The sequence below is a fragment of the Liolophura sinensis genome, chromosome 6 (assembly GCF_032854445.1).
Source record: "Liolophura sinensis isolate JHLJ2023 chromosome 6, CUHK_Ljap_v2, whole genome shotgun sequence".
Lineage (NCBI taxonomy): Eukaryota > Metazoa > Mollusca > Polyplacophora > Chitonida > Chitonidae > Liolophura > Liolophura sinensis.
The window spans coordinates 51,510,944-51,520,267 of record NC_088300.1 but is presented as its reverse complement, the minus strand read 5'-3'; the positions used below and the strand labels follow the sequence as shown (position 1 = coordinate 51,520,267).

The 9,324-nt window shown below is 37.8% G+C and overlaps 1 long non-coding RNA gene across 1 annotated transcript; it reads left to right on the top strand.

Annotated features, from left to right (window-relative positions):
• Window positions 1–4,866: 4,866 nt before the first annotated feature.
• On the top strand, window positions 4,867–9,040 carry LOC135469374 (uncharacterized). The gene is made up of 3 exons (XR_010444319.1): window positions 4,867–4,971; window positions 7,518–7,587; window positions 8,589–9,040. It is a non-coding gene; the product is annotated as an uncharacterized LOC135469374 (long non-coding RNA).
• Window positions 9,041–9,324: the final 284 nt, after the last annotated feature.

The window sequence follows — 9,324 nt, the reverse complement described above, 5'->3', positions numbered from 1 at the left end:
CTGTTTGCACTTTGGACAACTTCATGCGATGGACGTATTACTAGGGAGGAGGATGTAGAAATCGAAGGTATTTTAGAGAAGGCATTTTTTCAGAAGACAACAGCGTTAGTCAGTTTTTATGTTATGGATCAAGATGAGACATCGCCATTTGAAAAAGTGAAACGTTCAAATTTTGCTGAAATTCACCCACCAGGATTCTTGCTTGATGAGAAAATCTTGCTCATTCGTTTACATAATGAGGCTCGACGGAATACAGATCCACCTTCAACAAATATGGCATATGTCGAGTGGATTATTGATTCTGATTTAGAAATCACGGCTTCTTCGTTGGCTGCACGTTGTGACATTCTACCAGACATGACAATGGATAGGCGCTTTTCTCAGAATTTACACTACCAACTTCGCTATCCGAGGGAGCCTAGTCATATTCCAGTGAGATACAATGTCACTTTGGCTATCACAGATTGGTTGTCTGAGAGAAAGAACTATGATTATTATACAAATACATGTGCAAATGGAACAACATGTGATAATTATTTGCGCCTGATATGGTCGGACAATCGCAAAGTTGCGTGTAGTGTTCGCTTCTGTCCAGTTATTAAAAACACCCTGGAACCGGCAACGCAAGCGTATTTAACAACCTGTGTATATCAGATGGCGGATAAACGAATGGATGAAGATCTGCTTGTTGATCGACCTTATCAGACGGGCTCTGTTGTACCGAACTGCAAACCCGACACCCCAGTATTTGTAAACAAACTGTGCCGCACTGAACCCGTGTGTGACGGAATGGTTTGTGACAATAATACAGTAGAAAATTTGAATTTGTATCACGAGTTTTGTTACTGTGCCACACCGAATCTCAACTTACTTGTCGCGGCACGCAGCAGTGCCACACTGACCGTGAATACATTTGAGTTATCGGCCTGCCTAACTTCAGATAAACTATCATTTATATTTGTTGCCATAGTATCTTACCTATAGCTGTAACTCAACGATGACGTGATTGTTGTGTGCCTCTGTTGTCATAATATAGAGTATAGAAGAAAAAATACCAGTTTATGTTTAAGACGTCATTACAAATAAAATGCCTTACAAAGGAACCTTGCTTTTTTCTTTTTTTTTTTTTGCATGGTACAGGTAGGCCTATATATACCTGTAACCTACATGCCTAAATGATGTAGGAATTGTTCGCAGTTTTTCCAAGGCCCCATGCAGTGGACATTCCGGAAAATAAATAGCCTTTTGTGGTTACGCTAACGATGAGAGCCAGAATTGGGGGTGCCACGCTGGTCCAATCGTTGACGGAAAAAATGTAAATACTAGAGAGGTTATTAAGAAATATAAAATATATGCCTCACAAATTTTTTTTTCTCACGGAAGGCACAGAAGGAACTGTAAAGGTCTGTTATGCAACAACCTGCGATACTCCGATCTGGATGCCCGGTTTCTTACCACCATATATATTACAGTCAGATAGAACAGTTGGTAGAGCGTCCGCTTCGGGAGCTGTAGATCCAGGATCAATCCTGAGTCGAGTTACACCTAAGACTTTAAAAGAGGACGTTGTAACTTCCTCGCTTGGCGTTCATCTTGAAGGGGATAGTGCAACGACTGGTTGACCCGTATCAGTATAATGGCTCGGGCGGGGCGGCTTACATTCTTTCGGTAAGTCGTCTCAGTGAAGCAGCACTAGATAAAAGAGCGGTGGAAATCCGTCCTGTAAAAAGGAGGCACATTACATGCACCATAAGGATTCCTTCGTCGTCATATGACTGAAAACTTGTTAAGTACGACGTTAAACCCCAAGCACTCACTCACTCACTCCCACCATATAATGCTGGCCGCAATCGCACATCTGAAATATTCTTATGTATACGATGTCAAACACCAATCAAATAAATAAATAAAGGAATATTAAAGCGACCTGCATGATCAATATTTACAAACCGCCCGTATATAGGCCTTTGAGTTTGCTACATACATGGGACATTGGCAAAACAAGTTAGTGAATCCAGGTATTTATTTTGTATGAAGTTTAAAGTGTCCTAGGTATCACGCAAGAGTGGCCTGGTACATGTATATAGGGATGATACAACGGTCTGACTGCTGCTTACACATATAAATCATGTCCGCGTGTGCTCACATGGCCTTGCATGTTTGGATGTATATAGTTGGTTATAGAGCATTGTCACTCACCCACATTCCAGGTTTAGTGCGATTCCTTATCTGGTATCACTGTGTATGGTGCACTGAACTAAAGCTAAGAACTAAATTTACTAATGTGCCTCGATCCATATATTGAGAATAACTAAGTGCATGTATTTGTTATATATGCACAAACCTATGTCAGCAGATTTCCGGAAAGGTTACTCTGAAATGGACCGTATTTTTAGTTTAAATTAGGTGATAGGCCTCTTTAAATTAAAAACAAATGAAGTATTTTACTGTGCCTTTATCAACCTGAGTAAGGCGTTCAACATGGTGTGTTGGAGTGCACTACATATATGGACATACCTTTTAGAAACGGGATTATCTGGAAAAATTCTACATGTTATTAAGAATATTAGTACAAACATACCAAATCATGTGCAGCAATGCATAATTCTTCTTCAGATCTCTTTGTTTGCAAAACTGGCTTACACCAAGGAGAAAATTTATCTCCAGTACTCTTTTCCCTGTATACAAACCTTGAGAACTATTTTTGCATCAGTGATGGCTTAGGAATTCAGATGGACTTTGTTCATCTTTCTTAATACATGAAATTTTATATACTTATGTATGTTGATGATACCGCCCAACTGTCCGAATCCTGAACTGGACTAAATACCACTAAATTGTCATAAGCTTTAAATATTTAGGGTTGATTTTTAGTAAAAATGGACAGTTTATAAAAACGATGATTAAAGAATGATATAAAACAAGCAAATAAAGCCGATCAATTCCTGATGAAAAGGCTACAAGTAAACATTTATCAATAGGTTGTCCCCTGCAGGTTTTTGATCAAGCTACGTTTTACAAGTATTACTCTTCGGAAGTGAAGTAAGTTTGTGGTTTTGAAAACAGTGAAACACTTGACACATTGGAATGTAAACTGTTAAAACTGATTTTGAACTTATAGGCGTATACCTTGCTCGACACCAAGTTATATGGTGGAGAACAGGGCAACTGCCCTGTAGGTATTATTAGTTCGCGTATGATTAGATTTTGGACAAAATTGCATATTCTTCACCAAAAAAAGATACACCTATAAGTAAATTATTGAGTACTTTCAACGGGAATCGGTTGTCACAAACGGAACATATATGTCACTAGATGCAACTGAGCCAAAAAGTCATGTTTTAATCTTTTAACAAACGGTGGTTTGCAAATGTTTGTATCACGGCAGATTAAAGGCCAATTTCAGCAAAAATGAACTGGCAAAATTCAAGCATCTACCAAAGAAATATTTTTAAGAGGGATTAAAAATAACTTCGGCCTCGAAAACGATACAGTCAATTTTTCATTTGTTAAAGTCAAATCTTCATTAAAATTTCGGACGTCTAATTAACCACTGCATGTACTTACCAGTTCTAACTGGTCAAATACTCCTTGGTCACAAAATAAAAAAAAAAACAAGAACGTGTATAAATTACGCGTAATTTAGACATTGGGGATGAATACCACTATGTTGTACGGAGTGTGCTAAATTAAACAAAGAAAAAGTCCCTTTTCTGTCAAATTCTGCCATACTCAGCCCACTATGTTCAAATTAAGAAAACGCTTTGAGTCAAAAAAATGGCCGTAGTTCAAACTAAGTTATCAAAATTTGTTACTGTAATTAAGCGTAAAACCGCCGTTTACATAAGATCTACAAATTGTCCATGCTATTGCTCTTATGTTATGTTCTTGCTCTGAGCCGTAGAAAGATTATATAGGCTTACTTATACTTACTGGCAAACTATTTAAAGACTATAATATAAATCCCAATGAAATATTTAATGGCCGATCCTTTCACTGTGAACTTATCTCCCCGCTGTATATGAATTGTACTGATTATAGTTTAGTTGGATAGTAGCGAAAAGTCATGCATGTATACATATGTAAGTTTAGTTCTGTGTGATTTTCGGTACCCAGTATACTCTATAAATCACAAAAAAATTCGACATTCAACATTATGATAAAAACCTCTGTAAACTCGATATTTATATTCTTAGGCTCTTTGTGATAGAAAACATGCAGGCATGGCTTCATAAAACATTAGCATCGTTTAGAGGTCTGAGTATTATCGTCTTGGTAAAAATAGGCCTATGCCAAAAAATAGGGCAAATACTGCACAGAGTTTTGCTGAGTGCTGAAGGCCTTTCATAGGAACTAATATACGTGAGTTTTCTCTCTGAGTTTTAATGCTAAGTTACAATGCCCAGTTTTAAAAATTACAAAAATACAATGACAATGTAACGACATGAACGCTTTTCCTCCTAGGTTAAAATAGGCCTATCTGATTTGAAAAAATTAAAAGAAATGTTTTAACATCCAATTCAGAACAGTGAAGAACGCAATGAACATTCACTTTGGTGTACCCGGTATGTTTTTATACGGTTAACCCCCCCCCCCCCACCTCCGACACACACACACAAACACACTTTTGAAAGTGCGGAACATACAGATGTAGGCCTACACTTAGCTAAGCAATAGGTTGGTTTGCATATTACCATTTAACGGCTTGATTCACCACGAGACTTAGGAACACGTGATTTATTAGGTGTAGTGAATTTAGAAAGCGATTTTGGTGTTGGAGGCGAGTACATCCAACAAGGCATTTCTGTTAACAAAATTACCACCAGGTGGCGTTACATACTTTTCGATAAAAAAATTTGCGGGAACGAGGGAAGTTTCGTATCAAGAGCCGGGATTAGGCGCAGATGGATGACTTCTTGTCAAAACCCCTCTTCACGATGTGATCTTATCATGAAGTTCCATTAACACAAGGTCTGGTATGGATAAAAATGTTTCTCCGGAATGGTCAAAGTATATTGTTCATCTGAAATTTGACATTGAAACAGTTCAAAATGCGACCTGTTGTTGTTGTTGAATGATGAATAGGCTTGTTGCCTAAGCCCTCGACTTGTTTAGTGTAGCTTTAGATCTTGCTGATTTTCCTTTTGTTTATGTACTTTGAAGCAGACTGTGCTAGAATAAGAGGGAGTGGTGAGGACTAGGATTAGATTTACATGTTGATTTCCACGTGCATTCTGACGTCATTTTTTTCTCACGGTCACGTGGTTTTACTGATTTTTCATTGGTTAAAATTGAATTGGGAGATGTTCAAATTTTATACCAAGAAAAACAGCATAAATAAGACGTTCATAATTCTAGATTCTGTCATGTGCCAGTGTTAGTTTTATAACATAGCTGCAGTGTATAATTCGCGATTTATACTTTTTTTTTGAAGGGATTTACTTGTTGTGAAATGCTCTGGATTCAAATTTTCATCAGGCAGCATGCTGGGTGCGCAGCGGGTTGCTTATATCACTACACCACTTGAACTGATATGCAAGAACATAGTTTTTGGATGCCTTTAAGACAGATGAACATGGTAAAGGTTGAATGCGCATGAGCATGTCACATGCCTTTGTCAGGTGAACTACATCTGAAAATGGTCTCCTCCATATTTGGCCAGCCTCTTTCAGTGGAGCATGAATGAATTGTCGTGCAGTAGAATGACATCTATTTATTAAGAAACCTGCCTTTCACATTGAGCATCTTGAGAAAGGGTCAGCGAGTAACAAAAGCATCAGTCTTTATAACTGCTCTTGTATACTTTAAGCTGCTGATTTTTGTTCTCGGCACACTTATTTTGGTGTTTCTTTCCAGAAACAGGTTTTCAGTGAAACTGACCTTACATCCTGTACCACACGGTCAAATGAGCTCCAACTACTTTACATCTCAGACTTTCATTTAAGAGTTTTTTTCCATAAATAACAGCTGAAAAAGTTGGTTAACAACACAGGCAACACCATCATCTTTAAAACTTCCTTTAGGTAGATGAATATCTACAGTTCTTGAAATATACGCAGGTCTGAGGCCAGGAGAACTTTGGTTCTGCCAGTGGGAGATTTGGTTGAACCAATGGTGTTTAACAAACACTGGTTTGACTGACGTGTGGTTCACCTCCACTGAATTCAGTTTACCTAATACCAGTGAACTTATCTTCACTGATAAACAGTCATCGAAAAATGAAGCGCAAAGCTAGCTGAGACAGTACTTGCCTAGCACTCCGCTTCGATGTGACTTAGGTACACATGGAAAATTTTAGTAAAAGTAACAGCTCCAGTCTGTCCCAACATTTAATGCATGCTAAATATAAGGATAGGTTCGAGCTGTTGCCTTTAGTGAAATCGTCAGGCTACTGCATGTATCCAGGTCATATCAAAGCTGGATACTACACAAGTAGTGTCCCTGCTAGCTTTGGGCTACTGAAAAATGTACCCTCTACTAGATGTTTTACATTTTAATGACAATATGTCTTAGCACAGCTTGGTTATATTGCGTAAATAAAACTAAAGGACCAGCGAAGATTAAGAAACAGGAGATCTCAACCTATGACACTTATCCAATCGGCCATTTACACTGTGAAAATGGTTAATTTAGACGCCTGCTCTACTGGTTATGCTGGAAAATTAACACGGTGTTATCTCATTAACTTTTTCTTTTCTTTGGTAACTGTCTTATGTTAATTATGTGGTGAGGGATTCAGGGAGTCTGGAACAGCCTGGGCAATCAGATCTGGCTTCAGTGTATATCAGAAGGTAGTTATATTGAGCCAAACCAGAGTCTCAGGCATACATGTTTAAAAGATGTATTACCAGAAAGGCTTCCCAGGTTTTCTTTATTTTCCTTTCTGCAGAATTTCGATGAAATCCACTATTTTTTTAATATTTTTTTAAAAATTTTATATCACGTGTGATTACTGGCCACTTTTTGTACTGTCACTTGGAAGTATGGTTGAAGGGACAGCTAGTTCAGCCTATGAACTGGCTCTTGAAATCCCATTCTCAATGCAAAGGGGATTTCCAGAGGGGGGGGGGGAAAGGGGATTTCCAGAAATATATGATTGTGAAACTTGTATTACTTCACAGCATTGTTAATTGTGGAATGAGAGGATTGGAAGGAACTATGACCTTATCTATCATGTCCTGTGTTCAAGGAAGGGGACGGTGGTTTAGATAAACAGATGTATGCACAGAGCTATGCTCTCAGCCTTATCAACAACAAGAACATTGAGCTGTGGAAGCCTAAAAAAGATTTTGAGAATTTCAGTTACAACATAGCCAAATCTGTTTCATGACTGATAGTTCAAGGTCAGTATAATATTGTTAACTTTAGTAACAGGATTCAGGGCTCGAGTTAGCCTGCAAATGGCGAAAAGCAGGTGAAAAATGGCATATTGCAGGTCAATTTTTCTCAAATTAGTTGGCGCTAGAATTGTAAAAAATTTATTGATATCTCAGTGTAATGTTTGATTTTTTTTTCAGATCCTGTTTGGTCATTGTGTGATATATGTATATGCATGATTGCTGCAAGTTTTTCAAAGTTGCCGATAGTGTAAGTGACCAGTGTGAGTTGTCAGATTGTTGTGATTTATAGGCAAATGCATCTTACCTCACATTTTTACATCATCCCTGTGAAACCACACCTGGATGTATCTGTCACTGTTCTGTCACTGTCATATTAACGAGAATGACAATCTTGAGTACGGCATAAAACACCAATCAAATAAATAAATAAATATTCTTTGCATGATTGGATGAGTAAAGATTTTGTCTGAGCTCTGAAATGAGCACAACAGTGCTTTAGTTATTCTGATAGTAATACATAATGTTGATGTCCAAGTCTCTCAGTGTAAAGAGCCTGAACTGTCTATCTTGATTAATTTTTAAGTGAACTGATGTCATATTACGCTTCAGATCAAAGTACATGCATAATAGTTGATATTATATTTGAAATGTAATTTAATTTGATTTGTTTGTTGAATTCAATTTCTTGAATTGTTGAAAGAAAAACTCTAGAGATCACTTGAATTTGGTTATCACCCCTCATGATGCTCAAAACTTTAAAGACAAGCTTTTTTCTGCTCCTTCCTAAATATATTTTTTCATGTTATGTTTATATATTTTATATCTCTTTATATTAAATCTTGGTCATGGGTTTCCCCCATGCTCTTCCCAGTTTCCTCCCACCATAATACTGGCCGTTATCATAAAAGTGAAATATTTTTGAGCGCTGCGTAAAACACCAGTCAAATAAATGAATAAATAATTTAAATCTTAAAGCATGTTTTTTTAGGCTGTGTTTCCTGAGCACCCACTTGTACATTGTCTTGTAAAATGATGCGTAAGTTATGTTAGAAAGCCTAAAAACAGAGTCTCGGCACACAGGGTTGTCATTATTATGATGTTGTTAAGGGGCAGCTTTGTATTGTGTCAGGGGTTACAAATTTATTTTGTCTAATTTTATATAAAAAAAAAATTTGGTAAAATAGATTTTATGTGATAGAGCATGGTATGGCAAGTGAAGTTTTACATTAAAGAACTTTGCATTTCCAGAGTTTAAGATGGCCAGCCATTATCCAGGTTATCCGACTGTGACACCTAGTAATGGAGTTGTGACCGTACCATGCACTTACACCTACCGGCAGGATAACTACCACCCACAGCCCGTACCATCTGGGTTCCCACAGCCTGTGTACAGCCCACCTATGGCACTTCCACCCATGCCACTGCCCACTTACCAGGCGGCATACCTGATGCCCGGTCCCCAGCAGCCTGCAAATAACTACCCCCACATCAAACCTGCACAGACCAAGCAGTCAGGTCAACCAATGTATATTTCACAGGTGAAGGTTTCCCGGCAGACCTGGTCAGGTCATACTATATCTCCTGGAAACCACCATGAAAATGGAGGGTACGATTCACATATGATCTACAAGACAAGGGACACTACTCTTGATGGGAAGCCTAAATGTCACAGAGAAAAGCTGGAGAAGCTGATGATGAAAGATAAGGATTACTGTGCAAAGTGTGACCGACTTTATAGGTATGTGCATGTTTCACAGGTTAATTGTCAGATGTTTAAACAAGGTATAAAGTTTTAGAGGCCAAATGTCACAAAAACAACATTACAATTTGATGAAGAATCGTGTCGTTTATGTTGCCCAGATGTTGCATCACTGTTAGTAGCACATCAAACAATGACGTATTTAAAAGAGTGTTTTATCTGTTTTGAGTTGATTAGATAAAGTTAAACAAATGCTGGACTAACAACATCTTTGTTCTGAAATTT